The 22,557-nt window shown below is 47.0% G+C and overlaps 1 protein-coding gene and 1 long non-coding RNA gene across 9 annotated transcripts in view; both read right to left on the reverse strand.

Annotated features, from left to right (window-relative positions):
* The window catches only part of LOC143687081 (uncharacterized), a 36,515-nt gene extending 17,038 nt beyond the window's left edge, over nucleotides 1–19,477 (reverse strand). The window contains exons 1-2 of the long non-coding RNA XR_013177410.1: nucleotides 12,619–19,477; nucleotides 11,131–11,273 (exon numbers count right to left, since the gene is read on the reverse strand). This is a non-coding gene — a long non-coding RNA (uncharacterized LOC143687081). The remainder of the gene's footprint in view (nucleotides 1–11,130; nucleotides 11,274–12,618) is intronic.
* Nucleotides 1–22,557, reverse strand: part of SLC39A11 (solute carrier family 39 member 11) — a 453,311-nt gene that overhangs the window by 52,312 nt on the left and 378,442 nt on the right. The gene's annotated exons all lie outside the window — the stretch shown is intronic.

The raw sequence follows: 22,557 nt of genomic DNA on the forward strand, positions 1-22,557 counted from the left end.
CCTGCTGCATTTGCTCTCGGAAAAGCACGGGCTGCCCAGCGGAGAAGCAGAGGGCCTGTGGACATCACGAATGCCAGGCGCCGAGCCTCCAGACAGAGGCTGCCCTGGCTCGGGGACTCCACCTCCCGAGTCCAGCCACGCCGCTGGAGGCACGGGCACGCTGGGGCCATTGCATTTTGTACTGGCCCTGATAGCCTCTCTGGATCCAAAGCACCTCTCGACGTTCCTCTTCTCATTTTGGGGGCAGGGATTATTTGCTAGGAAGCACCTCACTTTAAATGACAGTGATGATGTGAGGACATTAAAAAGGTCTAAAATGGAAGGCTCCGTGCTTCCTCAAGGTGGAACTGATCAGATGCATTTACGGAACAGACCCCACCTCATGCCTTTATGTTTCTGCTCCAGCATAACCTCAACCTTTGCCTCTCTCGTGCTGCAGCCCAGCTCACTGGTCTCTGGAAAACAGAAGGTATTTTCATTCGACAACCAGACATTGTGTGACCCTCAACTTTATCAAGACCCTACTTTTAGTTATCTGAGTGGATTTATGTGTTCCCAGAGGCCCTGGGACAGCAGCCCCCCTCCGCTCCCCACGAAGACCAGATGTTATCGTTAGCTGCAGCCACAATTTTCAGCGTTGACTCCAGACCCAGGTTTCCAAAGAGTTTGCTCATTCCTCAAATCTTTTGCCAAACTAGCTGGGCCTGTGGGGAGCAGTGGCCAGGAAGCACGACAACCACCACAAACACAAATAAACATCCGACCTGAAACAATGTCAGCCGGCGCTTGTTTAGCCAGCTCTAAAATATAGCATCCCTCAAAGATACAGGCCAATTTCCTGTGGATGTGAGCAGCTTGAGTCAAATCCAACAAATCGATAGAAACAAGTAGTTCTTTTGCTCGCCCCTAAAGCTGCGCAGCATGGGTTCGTTCGGTCCATTTATTTGGACACCAGCATTGACTGTTATGGTGCAGAGTCAGGGGCTGGGCTGTGGGGTCCTTGCTTTGTCTGACGCTCCCCCATGTTTCAATCATTCTCCCCAGCTCCAGGCCACCCACAACTCCGGCTTGTTTGGTAGGTAAACCTTCTCCAGCCTGCCTTGTCTGGCAGAGATTTCAAATACCCCTAATTTAGATTGATTAGAAACAGAACGCCTTTTCCCCTTGATAACATTAGTGTCCAATTGTTCAGAAATGTGCTGGCGATATGGGCCCTGATGATGGTTTTGAGGGCTGAGTAATTTGGATAAATATTTAAACAGTGTGGGCCTGCACCGAGTGAGACCAGGTTGACATGTATGGGCAGGAACGCGTGGGTGTGCTGTGGGGTAAGGCAGAAGGCATCACTCAGGGAGGGAGGGGGACTACAGAGAAACCCGTGTGTCTTCAAGCGGCTCTTAGGACATCATGGTTCCCATTTGTAAGGAACACAAACTCCCAGCCGTCCTCCCTGACACACCCACACCCACGGGGACACACAGCCTTGCTGTGTTACACTGTCATTCTATCTCGGCTCGGTTTTTTTCCACCACGGTTAGGAAGGCAAAGGCTAAGGCACGGAAAAATACTTTGCAAACCAAACTCAAAGTCCAATCTTGAAGCCTCTTTTTATCCATTCTTCTCAGGCATGGCCAACAAATATCCTCAAGGATATTTGTTTAAATGATAAAGGTCTTGTGAGCAAGAGGCAAGTCAGAACTTAGAGACCCATGCACCAGCAATTACAATCTCAGCAGAACGATAAGTAACCCTCAGTGATCAACTCCACAGTAATGTCGCACGTGGGGGGCTCTCTGTTTGCCAAGCCCCTAGGTGGGATCATCCTGGTGCGTCCCAGGTCTCTGAACTCTGGAACCTGGAGCCTGCCCTGCAGCCCGGCCAGCAGCCCCAGCCACACTCATTCTCACATCTCACTTGCGGCTTGTCACCTCCACTCCCAACACGGTGACCCACTCAGCATCCCTAGGAGTCACAGTTCAGTTGCTCGCCCTTGGTGGCCGCAGTGCCTGCATCCCCCTGACCGGACCCCCGGCAGCTGCCTGGAGGGATGGGTAATGCAACTTGGAAGCATGGAGAGGTGGACATGGACCAAAGAAGTAGGCGATGGCAAGGAATCATGGGATAAATCGCTTGCCCTCTTCTTCTGTCATCCTCTGCACTCCCCAACAGACAGTTCCAAGGTTCAGCAGTTTCATCTGGTCTCTCTGAAGATGTTCCTTGTGATTCATGACCAAGCATTGAGATTCACTGTTTTGAGAAACTCTGGCCAACTCTAGTATTCGGCCAGCTTAGATTTACTTTCCCGCCTTTCCTGCACCTGCCACGTCCTTTTTTCCTCACTCCTGCTTCCCTGGGAGCGCATCCCTAATCAACTGTACTATGCAAACCATGCCACAGGCTCTGTTTTCTAAGACACCCAAGCCTTTTTCTTTTGAAGTGATTTTGCCTGGCAGGAAAGCGCTGAGTTCCTTTACAGCTGGGGTGCCCACCCACCGGACCAGGGGTGGATTCTGACCCATGAAATATGATAGATAGGCAGGTGCTTGACCTGTTGTTTGAGGGTACCCCCCCCACCCCTGAGCAGAGATGAACCGAGCCAAATATGTGTCCTCCCTTGGTCCACTGAAATTTGACAAAGAGGGATGCATTCAATGGATGCTGGTTGTTGGACAAAGAATTTATGGACCAATGGCTTTGTCGGGCCATGTAAGAAAAGCAAAGGAAGTGTGGGAGTATGTGTGCATATGAGTGTGTGTTTGCGTGTGTGTGGCGGGGGAGGGTAGGAGAGAGAAGGGGCATCGATGCCTTTTCAAGCCCCAATATCAGTTGTTCACAAAGCTGCACATTTTCTTGCACCTAAAATTTCCATATCCTCTGACGAATATTCCTTTTTACCTGAACCAGTTTGTGATCAACCTGCATTTAATTCCTTTATAAGTAGGCTACTTTCCCTATCTGCAGGGTTTAGTGATGTTATATTTATCTTGGTAATTCAAACATTTTTCCAGGATATGACTAAAAGTGAATTTTTTCTCATTAAATTCACCTGTGCCATGTCCTTGGCTTTTTCAACTCAGGTCCCAGAGGTTCTGTTTTAATTTTACCTTTGACTGTTGTTTCTGTTCCAACTGATCTGGCTGTTCCTTTGGGAAATTTCCTTCTGGAATCTCTCATTGGTCCTGCAAACAACACCTAGGCTCCCCCTCTTGTGTTTTAATCTCCCATTTTCTCCTCAATTTAATCTTTCTCTCTTTGGCTTACAGTGCGATCAGATCTTCTTTTCATAGAACTTGCATGATTATCTGCAATGTCAGTACTGTTCTTATTTCCTCCAAGTGATGTTTTATTCTGGTGTCACAATTTTAGTTTCCTTATGATTCTTAAATTTTCATCCACTCATCTTTGTTTGCACCTTAGTTTATCTTTGCATAGCCCCCTGTCATTCTTTCATCTAAGTCTTATAAAATGTTTCTCTTATTTCAGAGGACAAAAACTACAGTCTTTTCCCAGCTACTTCTAATTGCATGGGCCTTTTCTGTAGCATGGGCAAATATTTTTTTTTTATTATTCCAGCACCATTGGATTTAAAATTAGGGGAGACACTCCCCAGATACTGTCATTGGTTGACTGTCTGAATTTTCAGCACTGTTGAACATTTTCATTATGTTATGTGCCTTCACACAGACAGTGGGAGGGGAAAAAGAAACTTTTAACAAGATGCTCTTTTACACCAATTGTCTCAAAGTGATTCTTCCAGAACACAAATCCAAGCATAAGCCTCCTCGTTTTGAAAGCCCTCTGGTGGCTCCTCTCTGCTTTTGGGACAAACTGAAAATCCAAAAAGCTCTTGGATGGTCAGGTCTCCACCCCACGTCCCTTGTAGCTGTATCCCTTCCTCCTTTCCCACCCCTTGTCCAATTCTTACGCAGGCCCCAGGACTCAGCTTGGCCGCCTGAAGCAGCCGTGACTAGGTAGCTCCTGCACTCTTTCCTCTTCAGTTAGGGCATCCCCAGCTGTTGGCCTGGCACCTGGCTGCAGGGAATAAAGACAGTTTCCCTTGCAGCTGGGTCAGGCCAGTGACTAAGCTTCTGACCAAAGGGGCGTGAGGGGAAGTGACAGGTGCTCCTTCTGGGACAGGTCCTTAAAGGAAAAAGGTGCACTCCTTCTCCACTCCCCCCACCTCTATGCCACTAATTGGGATTTGGAAGTCTGACTGGGGCTTCACCTTGGACTGAGGGTCATGCCCTGAGGATGGAGAAACGGACATCTGAACATACCCTAAGTCACAGCGGACTGCGTCATGACACTAGCCCTAAACTACCCATATCTTAATTCTGGGTGAAGGGGAAATAAGCTTCTGGTTTATGCCACTATAATTTTTTGGATTCTGCTACACACTGCCAATCCATACCCTGAATGATATAGGGCTGACATTGCCAATGAGGTACTGCAACGAATGAAACCTCAGCATGGGGCACTGGCCTTGCGGGCAGCAGGTGATGAGGACACAGAGATACGTAGGCTGCGGTGGTGGAGATGGTCATTAGGCTGAGCCCCAGACTGAGTAAGAACGCCCCTGGGGTAATGTGGACAGCCAGAGCTCCAGAGGAAAATGGTAGGGGAAATTCCGATGCTCGCCATGTGCTGACTGCTTCTTTGTGCTTTTAGGAAATTCCCATGAATGATGTGAACAGCCTCTGCAAAGAAGGCATCTTTCCCCGTGTCCTGCGCTCTAAGCTGAGGCAGAGGTCTGTAAGTTGAGAAGATGCTGTTGCACCTTGAATGGAACACTGAACATGCTGGCTGCAAAGCAGAAGGCTTGGAAAGCAACTAGGCTGGTGTCCTCCCTACCAGAGCCGCTGACAGAGATGGGATGGCGAGTGCTGTCTCCTTATCCTGCACATCATCTCACATGCCTCAAAGTGCCTTCCACTATGTTGACAGTGTATGTGACGGGGTGGACCAGAGGCCCACTCTTGGAGAAGCCATAAAATATCGCTCACCTGGCTGCCGTGGCTGATGCAAGGCAACAGTGATGACCAATCCCAGAAATCTGCCCTCCGCCCTAGCAACAGCGGCCACCAATCCCCATCCAACACGTGTTCCTGCATGCTCCCAGCCTATATAAGCCTGTGCACTTCTTCAATAAAGCGGACGCCCTCCGCTCACTCCTGAGGGCTGTCTCCTGAGTCGTGTGCTTGTGTGCTCTGTGTCAGTATGGCCGCTTACCCCCAGCCATCAGCTAACCAGCCATCAGCTACCCCACAGCCCACAAAGAAAGGGTTAGAATCTTGAGGAAGGCAGACAGGCACACAAGCAAGACACATCTGGCGGGGGTGGCATAGGGGTGGGGGACTGACAGCAAGTCAGGCTTCGATGCTGGACATGCATCTCCTGAAGAGGAACCACTCACTCCTGCACTCCTTGACAGGATGTCTGCTCTTACCACTTTTATTAACATTGCATAGAAGGTTCTAGCCAAGGCAATTAGACAAGGAAAAGAAATAAAAAGCCATCCAGATCAGGAAGGAAGAAGTAAAACGATCTCTTATTTGCAGATAGCATCATCTTATAAATAGAAAATCCTAAGGAATACACACACAGACAGACAAAATCTATTAGGGTTAATGAACAAGTTCAGCAAGTTTGCAGAATACAAGAACAATATACAACAATCTATTCCATTTCTGTACCCTAACAATGGCAATCCTAATGACAACCTGAAAATGAAATTAAGAAAACAAATCCACTTTCAATAGCCCCCAAAAAGAGTAAAATACTTAGTAAGAAATTTAACCAAAGAAGAGCAAGATTTATACTCTAAAAACCACAAATCATTGCTGAAAGAAATTAATGTAGAGTACGTAAAGAACTCTTTCAACTCAATAATAAAAAGACAAATAACTCCATTAAAACTGGGAAAGGATTTGAATAATCATTTTTCAAAAAAAAAAAAAAAAAAGATGTACAAATGACCAATCAGCACATCTGAAAGATGCTCAACAACATTAGCCATCAGGGAAATGCAAATCAAACCCACAATGAGACGCCACTTCATAACTACTAGGATGGTCTTTATTTAAAAAGACAGAGAGTAAGTACTGGACAGGATGTGGAGAAACCAGAACCCTCATACATTGCCAGGGGCATGGAAAATGTACAGATACTTTGGAAAACAGTCTAGCAGTTCCTCTGAAGATTAAACGTGAGTTACCATGTGACCCAGTAATTCTGCTCCTAGGTATATACCCAAGAGAAATACAAACAGATACTTTACACGAACATTCAAATGTCCACCTACTGATGAATGGATAAACAAAATACGGTCTAGCCGTACAAGGGAATACTATAACCATGGGAAAGAGCTAAGTACTGAGACATGCTACAACATGGTGGGACCTTGAAAACATTACACTAAGTGAAAGAAGCCAGTTACAAGTGATCACATGTTGTTTCATTCCATTCGTATGAAATGTCCTGTCCAGAGGCAAATGTATAAAGACAGAAAGAGCAGTGGTTGCCTGCGGCTGAAGGCTTGGGGGGAAAATGTGTGGTGACTTCTAAAGGGTATAGGATTCTTTTGGGGTTATGAAAATGTTCTGAAATTGACTGTGGTAGATGGTTGCACAACTCTGCGAATACATGTAAAACCACTGGATTGTTCAAATTACAGCTGAAGTGTATGCCGTGTGAATTACATTTCAGCAAAGCTGTTACTAAAATATATTATAGTAAGGGTATTTATTATGGTTATAATAAATGTTATTTTTTAAACCATTGTCTAGCGCGTACTAAGGAGCATGTCAGGCCAATTGCAGACTTTTAAGTAAAATCCTCACTTCAACTTTAAGGGTGTTCTAAGGAGGTAAAGGGTTACCTCCTTAGACATGGGGTCACCGAGACGTCCACATGTCTCAGTGGGGGCACACAAGTTAGAGCCATGATGTCACGGTCATTAAAAATGACATAATTTGCTTGTACATTGCTACCAGGTGGACACCATCAAGAATCCCAAGTCAGAACAGAGACCTGCCCTTCCAGCTGTGACCCAGGCCCGGGGAGCGTCCTCCCACCTCGTCCTGCCTTGGCTGCTCTCATCACAGCTGAAGAAGCCCCGTTGCCAGGGCCACTCCCTTGCTGTCGGCAGTGTCAGCAGCCACTCCTGACCCCATTTCTACAGATGAGGAAACTGAGGCTTAAAGAGGAGAAGGAGCTGGCGTTTGAACAGTCTGTGTTGCACCTCCTCGGCCAAGACCAGACAACAATTCCCCATTGTGACTACAATTCCCCATTGTGCTCTCCAGTCCTCGCCCCATCTGGCAGGCAGGCCGGAGGCATCAGGTCTGCAGCTGTTCCCTGTGCCCCTCCTGCTACTGCCTCCCTCATTTCTGGTCTGGGTTCATCTCGCTTTTCACCTGGCTGGCTCTGGAGGGAACTTGGCTGGCTTGACAAGGCCACTGAGGGGAGGTTCAGTGGGTCAAACGACAACTGCCTGCCAAGACCGAAACTAGGATTTTATATGCATATGTTCAAACCACCTGGCCTCCCGTCCTGGTAGCTGCTGCCCCCTCACCATTTCTCCTCTGATCCTCCTAACAGCTGGCATCTGTGGGGGGTGGGGGTGTGTGTGACACAGTGGCCTGCTTTCAGGCTCCACATTGAACCCCCCACGCCCCATGCCCCGAGTCCCGGGGATGGGACCTGGGAGCTTATGAGGGTCTACACTCAGCCTAGAAGTTTCCCTGCCTAGGGGAGCATGGCGTTTAAAATAAAAAACACCATGACAGGTCAGGAATGGGACCATGGAGAAAGGAAAACGTTTTCATCCTACCTTTTAAACAAGGAGTCCCATATTTTCATTTTGCATTGAGCCCTGCAAATCGTGTAGCTTTTTCCAGCCTCGCGTAATATAAAAGTGGGATTTCTTTCTTTGTCTTTCATCTGTACTGAAGTATTGCTCGCCTCAGGCAGGGGCCACATCCTTGCTTGGCAGGGGCGTCTCTCCCATTGGGGAGGAGGGGGGCTTGGAAAGCACGTCCCTCTTTGGAAGGGCAGTGGGAAGCGGGTCCCCTAAGTACCCCCTCTCTCCTTTCCTTCTAGAACCTTGGTTCCCCCACTTGGGTGTGTATCTGCAGCACGGGAGTCAGCTTATTCAAAATGCTGGTTTCTGGGCTCCACTCCGTGAACCTGACTCAGGGTGGTGGGGGAGCAGCCCGGCCCTTGCATTCTTCATTGTGCCCAGGGCGATCTGGATGCTCAGCTGTCCCAGCTCCGCTCAAGAAGCGCAGCTCCAGGATGGGAGAGGAAAGGCAGGCCAACCTCCCCATTTCCCTGCATCTTCCAAATATGTGGCTCCCATTTTGCCTTGTTTTTCAAATAAATTCGTTTTTATGAGTGCATTCATTTCCATAACTAGGCTACAGCCCTCCCCACCCCAAAAGCCTAGCCAAAGCCCCCTCTTCCCTCCATTGTCTCCAAGAGCAGCCCCATGCCAGTCCGGGAAGGGCACCTGGCCTTGGCGAAGGCCCACTGGGGGAGGCAGACATGGTAAAGGCAGGCCTAGGGGACGCTGATGGAAGAGGTGACTGCTGACGTCTGTGGTAGATGTGCTGGAGGGGAGGCTCAGGGGCTCCTAAGTGCCAGGATGGGTCGAGTGGCATTTGGCCACGGGTCATGAGCAGGCAGGCCTGGCCTGATGTGTGTCAACAGTGTGGCTTTGGGCAAGTCACTTACCTCCCACCTCCATTTGCCTCCTGCATAAAATGAGCACCCTGGGGGCTCTCCCAGATGGAATGCAGGATTAGAAAGTCTTGACCGCCATGGGCTGAAGCTTTGTAACTCGGCCTCATTGGCTCATCCCCAATTGCTTTGCTTCTTTCTCCCTTCCCTGAACTGGAAACAACCATATGACTCATATTCTCGTTCTCCTCCCAGCCCCCCACCCATACACCCCGCCGGCAGGAGTCAGGGGAGGTGGGGGAGGCCTGGTACAAATGGAAGGACCCTCCCAGGCCTCAGTTCTGGACGGAACTTAAAACCCAGCAACCCATCTGATGGAGCTACACTAAAGAAAGGAAATTTTGTCTTTTAAGAGCGAGTGAGAGGCCCATGACTGAGGCCCCAAACGCCCATGACTGTGGTTGAACCTTTTGGATGTTGTTGGTTGTTTTCTGGCACAATCTCTAGGTCTGAACTGAGGGCCGCGCTCCCCGTGACAAAGGCCCCTTTCTTACGACGGTTTAATAAGCCCCGACTCTCCTGGGCCAGCATCTGAGGACGGGCCGGGCGGAGGACACAGACGCTGCTTTCATCCCCTTCCGTCCGAATGGTGAAAGCCAACAAAGGGGTGGGGGTAACAAACAAAATCCTTTGGGATCCAGAAGAGTGGGGGTAAAGAGCGATGATCGGGAGGTGGAAGTGAAGAGGTCTAAGATGGGGTAACGTGGGGATTGACAGCGAGACCCTAGTTCTAAAACCCGGGGCGCGACCTGACCCTCGCTCTGGATACCTACAGGACAGGGAGCTGTCCCTCACGGCACCATCTGCCTAGGTGACCCGTCCTCCCTCCAGGAGGCGAGGCTGGGGAAGGGCTCACGACCTAAGGGCCACCCAGGTCATCTCGGCACCATTTCTTTGGAGTCGTTGTGCACCTTTCCTTCTCGCAGCATCTCTGTGCAGAGGCACCTAGCAAAGGTTCCGATTCTTTCCACGGCAACAAAACTACATGGAGTGATGCTCAAAGCGACCTTTAATGTAGATAAGGACAGTCCGTTCTCACCATGCACAGACTCTATATTTGTGACATCAGCTATAGGCTAAAACCCATTTGTGCCCCCAAAATCAGAATTGGCAGCCCTTTCCTGGCCACCCGTGGACATGAGCAGAGCTGTGAGAACTTTGCGTCATCGGATGCATACATTCCAGTAGAGGTGGGCAAGGTGGCTCTGCCTTCCTGTCTCAGGTCTTGTAGTGCAAACAAGTATCCTCTTCACGGTATACTGAGTGTCATGTTTATCACATTGTTATGCCTCTGCTGATTTCACTGTTTAAAAGGCCCCCAAGTACAATGCTGAAGTAGCTTCCATGGTGGCTAAGTGCAAGAAGGCAAGACATGTGCCTTCTGGAGAAAATGCACCTGCCAGGTAAGCTTCATTCAGGCTGAGTCACATGAGACACAGCGCTCTTTGCTGTGAGTTCGATGCTACTGCATCAACAAGACAGATTAAATATGGTGTTTCTGAGCAGAAACACACCTAAACAAGGCTACGGTCGATGGGTCGATGAAAATGTTGTGTCCAGAGGGTCACAGGAACCTAGCTCTGCATTTTCTGCATTTTCCCTGGGAGCAACCACTAGGAATTTGCTCCTTCAGTGTTCACGGCAACTTTATGGAACAAAACGACTGCACACAAACATTGACTATATTTCTTTCCACTAAGATTAGCTAAAAGGAGCTGATTCTCACTGAGCAAGTATTACATATGCTTCTATCCCCGGCAGGCCAAATGAGACATGATTTTAAAGACGTTTGACAATCGAATTAGAACGTCTATAGCCAATGCTCGAAGTGTTCACAATGAGAGATGCCAGTTCTTACAACTGAGCTGACCCCATTACCCACACTCTGGCGGGGGGGGGGGGGGGGGACGGACAATTTTAGACCTTTAAGTTCATAGCACATACATGACCCGGGGTACAGAATTGTGCTGTGGTTGAAGGCACAGGCTCTGGAGCCAGACTGCCTGGGTTTAAATTCTGCCTCTGCCGCTTCCTGGCTGTGGCATCTGTAAAGTGGGCTTGATAACTCTGCCGGGTATTGAGACAATTAGCACAGGGTCTGCAGGTGCAAGGCTCTCAATCAAGGTTGCTTTCACAATTGTCCCACTCTCGTTAGAAGCAGGGGTGGGGTGTGAGACCTGGGCAGAGGGGATGAATTCGAGGGTTTCCAGATCAGACAGACCCCCATGTGCCAGGAGCACAGCCTCAGGGAAAGCTGCTCGTCCGCCCAAGGCTCAGCATCCTCCTTTCCAGCTTGGGGCTGCCCCCAGGACACATAGCCCATCAGTGACAGTGGTCCCTGCTCGCACCACTCGGACAAACAGACAGATGCTCCTGAACTGCCTTCCTTACCTAATCAAGCCGAATGTTTTAAAGGAAAGAGAACCACATGCCTACAGCTCAACTCCTTCGAGGTCAGCTCTGGGAAACAGAATTACTTTCTGCCTCAAGTTGCTGATAACAAGTGGGAGGATGGAGGAGGGCAGCACTGGGAACTGTGGGGAGAAAAGAAATATGTGTCACCTCCAGCGCTTGGCAGAGCCACAAAGGAACGGCACTGCTGCTCGCAAAGGGCTTTGCGAGGCCCATACCACATGCCCCCCCCCACCAAGGTTGCTTTAGGCTAAACAGACAGCATGGTGTGCAGGGGTGGGCCCCTGCACCAAGAGGCCTGACCTTGTTGCCAGGGACTTGAGGGTGGGGGTGAGGGTAGGGGTGGGGGTGGGGGGGCGGGGCTAGCTGCTGGAATGATGCCTTGTGCTGCCGAAGCCAAGCCGGAGAAGCTGCTGCTTAGAAGTCAGAGGAGGGCCGAACGGCCGCCTCCCTCCTGGTTCTGGGAGGGTAACTAGCGGAGTGAGGCCAGTGGCTGAAAGTCCAGGGAATTGGGGAAGCAGGAAAGAGGCAGCCCGCGCCGTCTGGAGGGGCTGCCTGGGGTTGGCGCGCCTGGAGGAGTGCAGCAGGCCATCCACGCGGACGCGGACCCGAGCGCAGCAGGCCATCCACAGGAGCGCGGACCCGAGCGCAGCAGGCCCTCCGCGCGGGCGTGGCCTTGGGCGCCCACAGCCTGGGACTGGATCTGGGGGGGAAGAGGAACAGAGGCTGCGTCCAGGGTCGGCTTCGGGCGACGGCGGGGCACGGAGGAAAGCACACACCGCGCAGGGAGGCTGAGGACATTTGCCAAGCAGTAGCAGCAAGGGCAGAAACACCTGACAGCGAAATCAGGTAGGGAGGGCAAAAGGGGAAGGCAAGGGAAGGGTGCAAAGACCTACGGAAACAAAGTGAAATCTGCATGAGCTCCCCCAGGGCATCCCCCCGATTCCTGGACCTGGGCCTCGACACTGGTGTCCCGTGGATTTTGAAAGCCACTTCTGATCCATTTCTCCTCCAGGGTGAGCAGGGGCAGGGCAAGTGACCGGTGAGCCAAAATATTACCCATGACTTGCCTCGCCCTACTCACTATTCCAGCTGCGCTACCTTTAATCGCTCAGTTAATTCTCAGAGCAATTCGCGGTGGTAGACGCTGTGATTCTTCTCATTTAACAGATCAGGCAATCAAAGCACAGAATCAAAGGAACCCATCAAGGTCACACAGCCAGGAGGTGGCAGTGGGAAGACGTGAACCCAGGCCATCGAGCTCCAGAATTCACACTATACTGCCCGCCCCCACCCTCAAACACACAGAAGGCGCTACCTAAGGGAACCCAGAGTGAGTGAGAGCCTGCCTGCCCCCCCACCCCCAGCTTCCTCACTGGGAGGAGGTCAAGTCAGCCTGGCCACATCACTCACAGGCCGAAGACTCCCCGTAAAGAACCTGAGAACTTGCCTGGCAATTTCCCTTACCAGCTGAGCGGCTCCAGGCAAGGTTCCACTCGGTAAGTCGCTTTCCTTTTTTGCTAAAATGGGGGCTACTCGTAGATCCAGCAACTGTGTGAAGATTCGATGAGAGCACGCACGTAAAGGGGAGCACATGATGGAGCACCCACAAGTCTCAGCAAGGGTCACCCACAGTTTAACACTCGCTGTCACTGTGGTTCAAGGACCCAGGGATGGGAGAGGAGGAGTGGGGGGCACGGGCCCCAAGAAAGGCTCCTGATTGTGACAGTGAGGTTCTGATGTCAGCTTGGCCAGGTGATGATGTCCAGTTGTCTGGTCAGCAAGCACTGGACTGACTGTCGCTGCAAGGAGGTTTCATGGCTGGTTGACAAACCAGAAGGATGGTCTATTAAATTATCAGTCACTTGATTGTATCTGTGGCTGATGACATCTGCGATCAACTAAGGCATGTCTCTCACAATGAGATAATCCAATTGGTTGAAAGCTTTTGAGGAAGAAGAGAGACTCTCTCATTGTTTCTTCAGCCAGCGAGCCTCTCCTTTGGAGTTCATCCAGACCCTTCATCGGAGCCATCAGCTTCACAGCCTGCCCTGTGGATTTTGGACTTTTACATTCCCACAGCTGCTTGAGACACCTTCATAAATCTCATATTTACAGATCTCTCCTGTTGGTTCTATTTCTCTAGAGAACCCTGACTAACACAATGATGATCCATTTGAGATTGGAGAATGGAACTTTGAAGGTTCAAATAAATTATTGGTCTAATCTGGTTCCTTTGAACTTGGCATACTAAGGGTAATTAAGAAACTCCCTTCCCTTCCTCAAAAACTTAAACACAGAGTTACCATGTGACCCAGAAATGCCACTCTAGGTATATACCGTATACCCTCTAGATATAAGGTATGTATCTTGTGTGTGTGTGTGTGTGTGTGTGTGTGTATGTTCTCACAAAAACTGGTACACAAATGTTCATAGCAGCATTATTCGTAATAGCCAAAAGTGGAATCTCCCCAAGTGTCATCACCTGCTGAATGGATAAACAATAGACAGTAAATCTATACAATGGCCTATTATTTGGCAATAAAAAGGAATGAGGTACTGATACATTCTACAACACGGATTAACCTTGAAAACATCACACTAAATGAAAGGAGCCAGATAAAAAGGCCACATCTTATATGATTCCATTTATAGGAAATGTCCAGAAGAGTAAAAATCTATGGAGACAGAAAGTAGATTAGTGGTTGCCCATGGGTGGGGGTGGGAGGTGAAAGGGAGAGCTTACTGCTAAAGAGAAGGGGCTTCTTTTGGGGGTGAAGAAAATGTTCTCAAGTTACATAAGGGTGATGGCTACCGAATTTTAAGAAGATACTTAAAGCCATTGATTTGCACACTTTAAAAGGGTGAATTTTATGCAGGTGAATTATATCTCAATAAAAAAAAATAAAACCTCTCTGGCCACCTTTCTGAATGCAGGTGGGCTAGGTGGGAGGGAGGAAAGTGAAGCACGGAGGTTAAGTTGCTCCCAGTTCAGGTGCCCCGCTCTGCTCTTTACTTCCCTGGGGCAGGAGCTGAATCTGACCTTTGTTCACATCTGGGGGATGAGGCCCTGCCTTTCAGGGCTCTGGGCTCAACGGAGCCCTGCAGTGCTAGACGCGAGGCTTACTTCCTGCCAGCGCAGGCCACCCACCCAGCCAGAGCAGGGGCAAGAGAGAGAAGGGGTCCCAGGATCTCTCACTGAGTATAAAGCCCAGTGCTGCCTACAGGCACCCAGAGGGCCTGGTCAGCCCGGGGTACGACTGATAAGGCACGATCACCCAACTCCCTCCCTGAAGAACCGTCTCTAAAGCTGGCACCCCTAATTATAGCCCTGTGACTCAGGGCTGCTCCAGCCTACAGGTGGCAAAGGGTGCAGCACCCCTACTGTTCCTGTCCTCTGGGAAAGCTGCCACACAGCCCCCGGCAGGTGGATGAGCCTCCGGTAGGGTTCCTTCGGCGGGAGAGATGAGACAATGGGCTTTGGCAGGATTTCTGAAGAGTTCTGAGGCTGCTCCCCGGCAGCGAGGTCACACACATGGCAATGCATCTGGGGGCACAGAGTGCAGGTCTAGTCCTCATCTCATGCCCACCTGGCTCCCCACACTCTGCCGCCTCCAGAATCAGGGGGCGTGGGTCCTCCCCGATGCCTTAGAGCCTACATTCCCCAGGTCCGTCTGTCTGACCCCCATGGGGCCGCAGGTGGGCAGCTGTAGGGCAGCGGGTGCCCTATACCTCCCCCCATGCCAGGACCTGCTTTCTTCCCAGCCTTGGGGAGCAGATGGAGAAGTGTCTAGAGTCACCCCGCCGCTGTTCCTTGACGCCTCTCAGTTTACCCCCAAAATCTGACATTGGGCAAATGAGAATTTCATGCGTGTCTGTGTCAAAATTTGTACCCTGGAGCTCAGATGTGCATTAACAAGTTAATCTTTTTATTTCCTCCGATGAAATCCTGTCCTAGAGCCTCCAGTTCCATGCAGTAACAGAAGAAAAAAAAGCCAATTAGCACAAATTTAGTCTCTTCTGGTATCAAATTATTTTTCAAATGGGTCTCTCTCTTTTTGGATCATTACTTGGGAATGCAAGAATCAAGATTTCTGTTAAGGCTGTGACTTCCCTGTCTCAGGGAGCCTACCTTTGCTTCCTCCTTCTGTCTAGGGGCTTTGAATTCAGGGAAAAGTGATAGGGAAGGAAAACAAAATGATATCCTCATTTAGAAAAACGAAGTAGCAGAGTAAGTTGGATAGTCAAGATTCATCTTAGAGCATTATCCATCCAAGTTCAGACAGGCTAATTTGTATAAGAAACATAGTTATTATCTAATATTATCCCACAAGGTTTTCATGCTATAAGTTTTGCTGAATTTGGGTTGAGGGAGAGAGATTCAGAGACAGAGACAAGCGAAAGTAAATTCTCCCCTAGAAGGTAGAAAGGAATTTGCTTTATCCTGAGTTTATAAAGCAAATTTTTGGAGATGAATATATTTTCTAAGAAATTTCATAAAACAATCGATATTGAGAGCCTATGATAGTAGCTTTGCTTCAATGCCTTTAACTTTGCAACAACAACAAAAAGGTGGCACTCCTTAAATCAATATTCACTTGTTTGGGGCACAATTTTATCACGCATTGCCCAATCATCTTAAGAACCCAAAGATAATCCACCTCCCTCACCTGATACATGTGGAAACGGAGACAAATATCATAGGAGCCTAAGTACATGGTCAGATTGCCAGGTGCTTGTCAGCTGGGGTTCCCCTCCTTAGCACAGAGGGATTACAGCAAGGCAGGGTCTGAAATTAGGCCATTTCTTAATAATCTTTCTGGGTATTTTCTTTGTCTGTATAGCATTGTCTATGTTTGCACTTTGTGACTGGCAGCACCAGTGTAAGGAAGTTTACATTAGAGCCTTTCTCCATCATCCAAAGGCAAACCACCCTCCCCGAGTGAGACCCACCCTTCTGCACGTCAGCAGGAAGAGTTAAATGACAGTAACTGGACATACTGGCAAGGCCCCCCAAACACAGCCACCTGCAGTAGGAGAGGAAAGGGGAGGTGTGAAGAGTCCTAACTTAGAACATCTAAAAATCAATTCTTTCTTTCTTTCTGTTGTTTTAGGAGTGACAGGTTTACTTTTCTAATGGCTTGTGGTTAAAATAATATTATTTATTACATCAGTCCTGGGAAAGTGGGAGAGTCCTGGGCCTAAATGTCTCCTGGATACATGGGCCAAGCCAGACTAGGGTTAACCGGATTTTCCAAGACAGTTTCAGGTAACAGGTCATCGAGTCCATCTGTCCATCTTTCCATCCATCCATCTGTTCCATCCAGAAATTTGCAGGGCAGCTGGCACTGTGCTGGATATATTTGGCAGGAGAAATGGCTATTAAATTCCAGATTTTTACCACATTATCTGGAAAACTACCAGATTTCCAGGGAACAATTAGATTGTGTCTGTCTGCATAGACCTGGAGGATGTAGGAAAAAAATTTTCCGAGGAGAAGCTCTCCTCTGAAACGATCCTATAGTCAAAGAATAATACTGAGTATCAGCTTGAGGAGAGGGCTCTAAAGCAGGAGCCTGGGACATCTTACTGCCAATACCCCATGATATTTTCTTCAGTAAAATGCTGCTCGTACTAGGAGCTAAGAAAGCATCATCATAAAATCCATGGAAAGGAGGAAGAGAGGGGAGAGAACCTGGCTGAGAGAGGAAAGAATGGCCCAGGTTCAGGTAAGGGCTTTGGCAATCAAGCCAAGACAATCCATTCCTCCCTCTCCAATTCCCAACCCCCCTCCTTGCTCCTTTTACTCCAGTTTTCTACGGCAATGCACAAAACAATCTTCTAAATCACTTGCTCCAAAGCTTCGAATGCTCCAAGGATAGGAGCAAAGTATTTGTCCAAGGACAAAATACCAAAATACCAAAACAGCTGGCAGGGGATGTGGATCTCAGAAGGGAGCCCAGGACCCAGAGGAAAGAAGGCCAAGGGTTCTCCCGAGATGCTCTGTAAGTCACGTTACTCCTAGATATTGAAACATAACAACAGTCCTTAGAGTAGAGAAGAAGACCCCATCCTGGGCTGGGGCCAGGAACCTGGACCTCAGCCCATGCTTGACAGCTGACTTCTCTCTGGGAACTAAGTTTCCACATCTGTGATACAAACGTTTGGCCCAGATCAGTGTGTTTCCACCAAGAGCAGAGGGTGAGCTGTTGCGGGCCATCCAGAGAGTTTGCCTGCCATCATGTTTGAAAAGGTTCAACAGCTAAAAATGAAATACTTAAGAGGCAAGTATTTAAACCATTTCTGGTCTACAAATCCTATGATTTCAAGTATATCTTCCCAATTACAATGATGAAATAGTTGTCCTGAATTGTCTTTCTCAAAAGAAAAAGATGGAGTTGGGTTTTTGGTCCTGATCAAGATGGCGGAATGAGATGCCTCAGGGCTGTGGCCCCCTACAGAAGCTTTGAATAACCAGCAAGAACTGGCAGAAACTTCTTCCTAAAAGCTCCAGAAAACAGTTAAAGGATTGCAGAAAAGCATCCGAGAACCATCAATGAGCAGGACCATACCTGGGACATACCAGACAAAGACTTTAAAAAATGATCCTAAACATGTTAAAGGACAAAGAACTAAAGGAAATTAGGAAAATGGCAGATGAACAAAAAGAGAACTATCAATAGGGAGATGGAAATTATGAAAAGGAACCAAACAGAGCTGAAGACCACAGAAACAGAAATTTAAAATTCCCTACAGGGGTTCAGAGAAGATTGGAACCAGCAGAAGAAAGAATCAGTAAACTTGAAGATAAGACAACTGAAATCATCCAGTCTGAAGAACAGAAAGAGGAAACAATAAAGAAAACAGAGACTATGGAACCTGTGGGACACCATCAAGGGTATACATGCATTATGGGAACCCCAGAAGGGGGAAAAAGGGAGAAGGGGGTACAGAAAATATTCGAAGAAATAACGGCTGAAAACTTCCCAATCTTTTTTTTTTTTTTAGGTGCATGATCTGGGAATCGAGCCTGGGTCTCCTGCATGGAAGGCACGCATTCTACCACTGAACCAACCATGCACCCAAACTTTCCAAATTTAACAAAAGACATGACTATACATATCCAAGATGCTCAATTAGCTCCAAACAGGATAAACCCAAATAGATGCACATTGCACCATGTTATGAGTAATCTGTCAAATGCCAAAGATACAGAATTCTGAAAGCCACAAGAGAGAAGCAACATGTCAAATACAAGACAGCCTCCATTACATTAAGTGCCAATTTCTCATCATAAACCATAGAGTCAAGAAGGTAGTGGGATGGTATATTTAAAGTGCTGAAAGTAAAAAATTGCCAACCAAGAATTCTTTATCTGACAAAACTGACTTTCAAAAATAAGAGAGGAATTAAGACATCCCAAGGTAAAACAAAAGCTGAGGGACTTTATTGCCACTAGGCTGACCCAACAAAAGTTGGCTAAAGAGAGTTTTGTATATTGAAAGGAAAGGACACTAGACAACTGGCTGAAGCCACATGAAGAAATAAACTGCACTGAAGTCGATTACTTAAGTGAATATCCTTGTTTGTAGGAAATGTACATGGAAATATTATATGTTCAAGGAGTATGAGGTGTACAACCTGCTCTCAAATGTTCAGAAAACAGGTAGGGAGGTAGATAGACTGTTAGATAGACAGAATGATGCGGCAAAGGTGGTAAATGTTAAAATTGGTTGATCTGAGTATCTGGGGAGGCTGGGAGTATGTTGGAGTTCTCTGATGGGGTTTGTATGATTTTTGCTTCTGTCCTTTTTTGAAAACAGATAGATCCTGTGCTCTGTAAATCTCTAGATTGAATGGGATGGACAGATCAAGGGACACCTTGATTAGCTCTTACGGGAGATTCTCTGGGAGGAACTGTTTAATCCTAGACTGGCTTTGTCTGTGTACCCAGCCGATACTGAGACCCATGCTCTCCACCTCCCAGGACTGATGCAATAATGTTTTTTATGAAGACGTCATTAGAAAAGTATACGTGTCTCCCCTAAAATGGCAAAAATAAAAATAAAACTGTTTTTTGGGTTGTTTTAGATTTAGCTGTCTTCATAACTCTACTGGGGCAGATAATCAAAGGCTTATAGTAGCTTCTTGCTCTTTATATGGCCCGTTTCACTTTTCTGCTCCCCCTCTCTGTCACATAAAAGCTATGTTGCTGTCCTCTGTAGACAGAGAAAGTAAGGTGATGGGGGAAGCATTCTGGTGCTGAATTGAGAGTTGAAACATAAGGGCCAAAACAGCTGGAATATAAAGATGTGACTATTCACAAAATATGCACAGCACATCATAAACATTTATATAGAGAGATACATACTATCTATATATATTTATATATATATCTCTATATATATATTTATATAGAGAGATATATATATCACAAAGTGTAAACATAGACAATGCTATACAAAGAAAATACCCAGAAAGATTAGATAGATAGATAGATAGATAGATAGATAGATAGATAGATAGATAGATAGATAAAATGGCCCTCAGATTTTGTAGGTATGACTTCTGTATTAACTGCATGCTGATTTGGATAGCAACACCTCTCAGCTGCCTCTCCGTGTCTAATGTTTCCTTTATTGTGCATCACATAGCACGCTAGAATGTTCACCCACCACCTGGTGGCGCTGTCTGCCAACGGCAGCCCGCCGGCCGACACTTCCCTTTCAAATCCAGCCCTCTCTTAATAATTCAACGTAAAGCTATCAGTGTGCAAGAGGAGCTGCCAATAGATTACTTTAAAATTCCAGGCAAGGTAGTGTGGTAGGTTCAGGAAAAGGGCTTGTGTGCATAAAGTGTAATGGACAGCACAAGGACTTCTGATTCTGCTGAAGTGATGGAAGGAGAGAGTGGGTTATTCTACTATGAAAGTGATGAGTTTCCTCGCTGTGAACTTTCTGATCCTGGCATTGGGGCTCCACTCCTCAGGCCGAAGACTAGGGTCCAGGGACTATGGTGAGACCCATATGGTGGGGAGGCAAGAAGTCAAAACCAGCAGTCTCATGGAAGGGAAGGACCCCCCAGAATTCCCTAGAAATCTGGGAGATGTGGTCTTGCCCCAGGGAAGCCTAAGCACATGGCAAGGGCAGATGTACGTGCTTGGTGAGAGATGGCTAGAGCAGCTTGCTCATTAAAAGAAGCTTGTGTGAACTAAGATGTAAAAGTTTATATTCTAGCTGTCTAAGCCCCAGTGCCTTGCCATAACAATGGAGTCCCCTCTTTAACGTCTCTATGTGTAATTTCCAAGCATGTTTTCAAGAACATACTGCAGCAAACCAAAGGGAATCACTGGGCACAGACAGACAAATACACACATACAATATTTCCTATACATATTCATCAACTGGTACATGTTGTTTAATGACCAGAAAAATATGTCTATTGACATGTTTGTTTCTAAACCAAGGGTTCCTTAGTTAATGAATGGCTGCTGGCTTGAATGACTTGTCAATACATCGCAATGGTTATCAAACCCAGGCGAAAGAACTCAAAAGAACTCTGACTTATATTTTGTTCTTTGAGTGTACATGTTTGGGAGATAAAGATATAGTTTAAAATGTATTTTGATGCTCCTACGTGTAGCTTAATGAGAACTGTTAGGTCCAAAGCGGGTTAATCCCCAGGCACCGTCTCTAAGTGTCTTTGGTTAGCATTGGCACTTTGGGACCGTCCGTAGGAGGCACGTTCAGTTGTATCTTGGGAATTTGCTTTGTGGATTTTCCATGGCAAACTGTGACGTCTGCAGCCAACCTCTGCTCTACATAGGCTGTCCCAAGGTGCCTGCTTTACTTTACCTGTTGGTCAAGGTGTGTTCACAGACACCAACTCCTCTCAGTGCAGGCTCAGTCAATGCTTAAAATGGGAAATAATATACAGAGTGCAATGTTGAGGCAAGCATAAATAACTGTGCTCTGCCTGCTGTTTGAGAGAGCACTGAGGGCATGTTTCCTCTCAGAAGAACAATACTATTTTGCTCATAATGATACTTGAGAAAGGGAAACCGCTTAAGCATCAAACTCCCTAGGGACATCTGCTCTGAAGATTTTCTTTATGGTGAAACTGAAATTGCTAGGGGACCAGATTAGCAAGAAGAAAGCTTTATTTCCCTTGAACTACAGGTCGCCCTTTGCTGGCTAAGCATCTTCATAATTTAGGAAATATTGCACCTGCTGCTGAATGAACAGCCTGAGGCAAGCTGACTTAGGGAGGTGGGAAGGTAAGTACAGTTAAAGAGGAAGGGAGGATTCCAGAAAGGGATGGGAAAGCAGTATCTAAACACCAGATGGCAGCAGAGACACAAGTTATATTACCTATCTTTTCTGGTTGGAAACTCAAAAGGTGAGAACTGAAGAGTACCTCTTAAAATATATATATATTTTTTAATGTATGGTTATTTTTCGTCGTCACTTTGAAGATATTATTTCCTTGCCTTCCAGAGCCAGGAAGTCTTCGGAGGATTTGTCATTTCAGTGTAGGTGATCAGTCTCCTCTTCAGCTACCTTTTTCAGGTCTTCTCTTAGTCACTAGGCATTCTGCAAGTTCACTTCATCTTTGTGAAGTTTGGATTTCTATTTATCATGCATGTGTCTTAGTATGCCAGGACATTCTGAAGACTCATGCTTTTTATCCATTTCTGGAACATTCATGTCCACTATTCTTTAATATTACCTCCATCTTTCTGTTCTCTCCTTTTATGATTTCCCATAAGATAATGTTGAACTTTTCATCCTATTTTCTATGTCTCTTAGTTTATCTTTCATAGCTTCCATCTCTTTACTCTACATTCTCAGTCACTTCCTCACATCAATCATCCACTTCATTAATTCTACCTTTGGCTACCAATCAGTTTTTGATGATTCATTGAGTTTTACTTTTAATGCCTAGATTTTCCACTTTTAAAAATTCCATTTGATTCTTTTTTCAAGTCTGCCTGTTTCTTTGTGAAACTATTATAGCCTATGGCTATCATGTCCATCTTTTGTTAAATTTTGAAAAGCATCCTCTCTCTCTCTCTCTCTCTCTCTCTCTCTCTCTCTCTCTCTCGGACTGATAGAATGCCTTTAAAAATAAATTTTTAATTTTAGAACAGCTTTAGACATACAGAAACATTGCAAATAGAGTGCAGAGAGTTTCTGTATAACTCAAACCCAGTTTCTCCTATTATTAACATTTTACATTACCATAGTGAATTTGCTACAACCAAGAAACCAACACTGGCATATTCCCATTAACTAAACTACACAGCTTAACCAGATTTCAAAAGTTTTGGCTTTTCCTCAATGTCTATTTTCTGTCCCACCGTCCCATCCAGGATACCACTTTACATTTAGTTGTCACTGTCTCCTT

Source organism: Tamandua tetradactyla, chromosome 6, assembly GCF_023851605.1.
Source record: "Tamandua tetradactyla isolate mTamTet1 chromosome 6, mTamTet1.pri, whole genome shotgun sequence".
Lineage (NCBI taxonomy): Eukaryota > Metazoa > Chordata > Mammalia > Pilosa > Myrmecophagidae > Tamandua > Tamandua tetradactyla.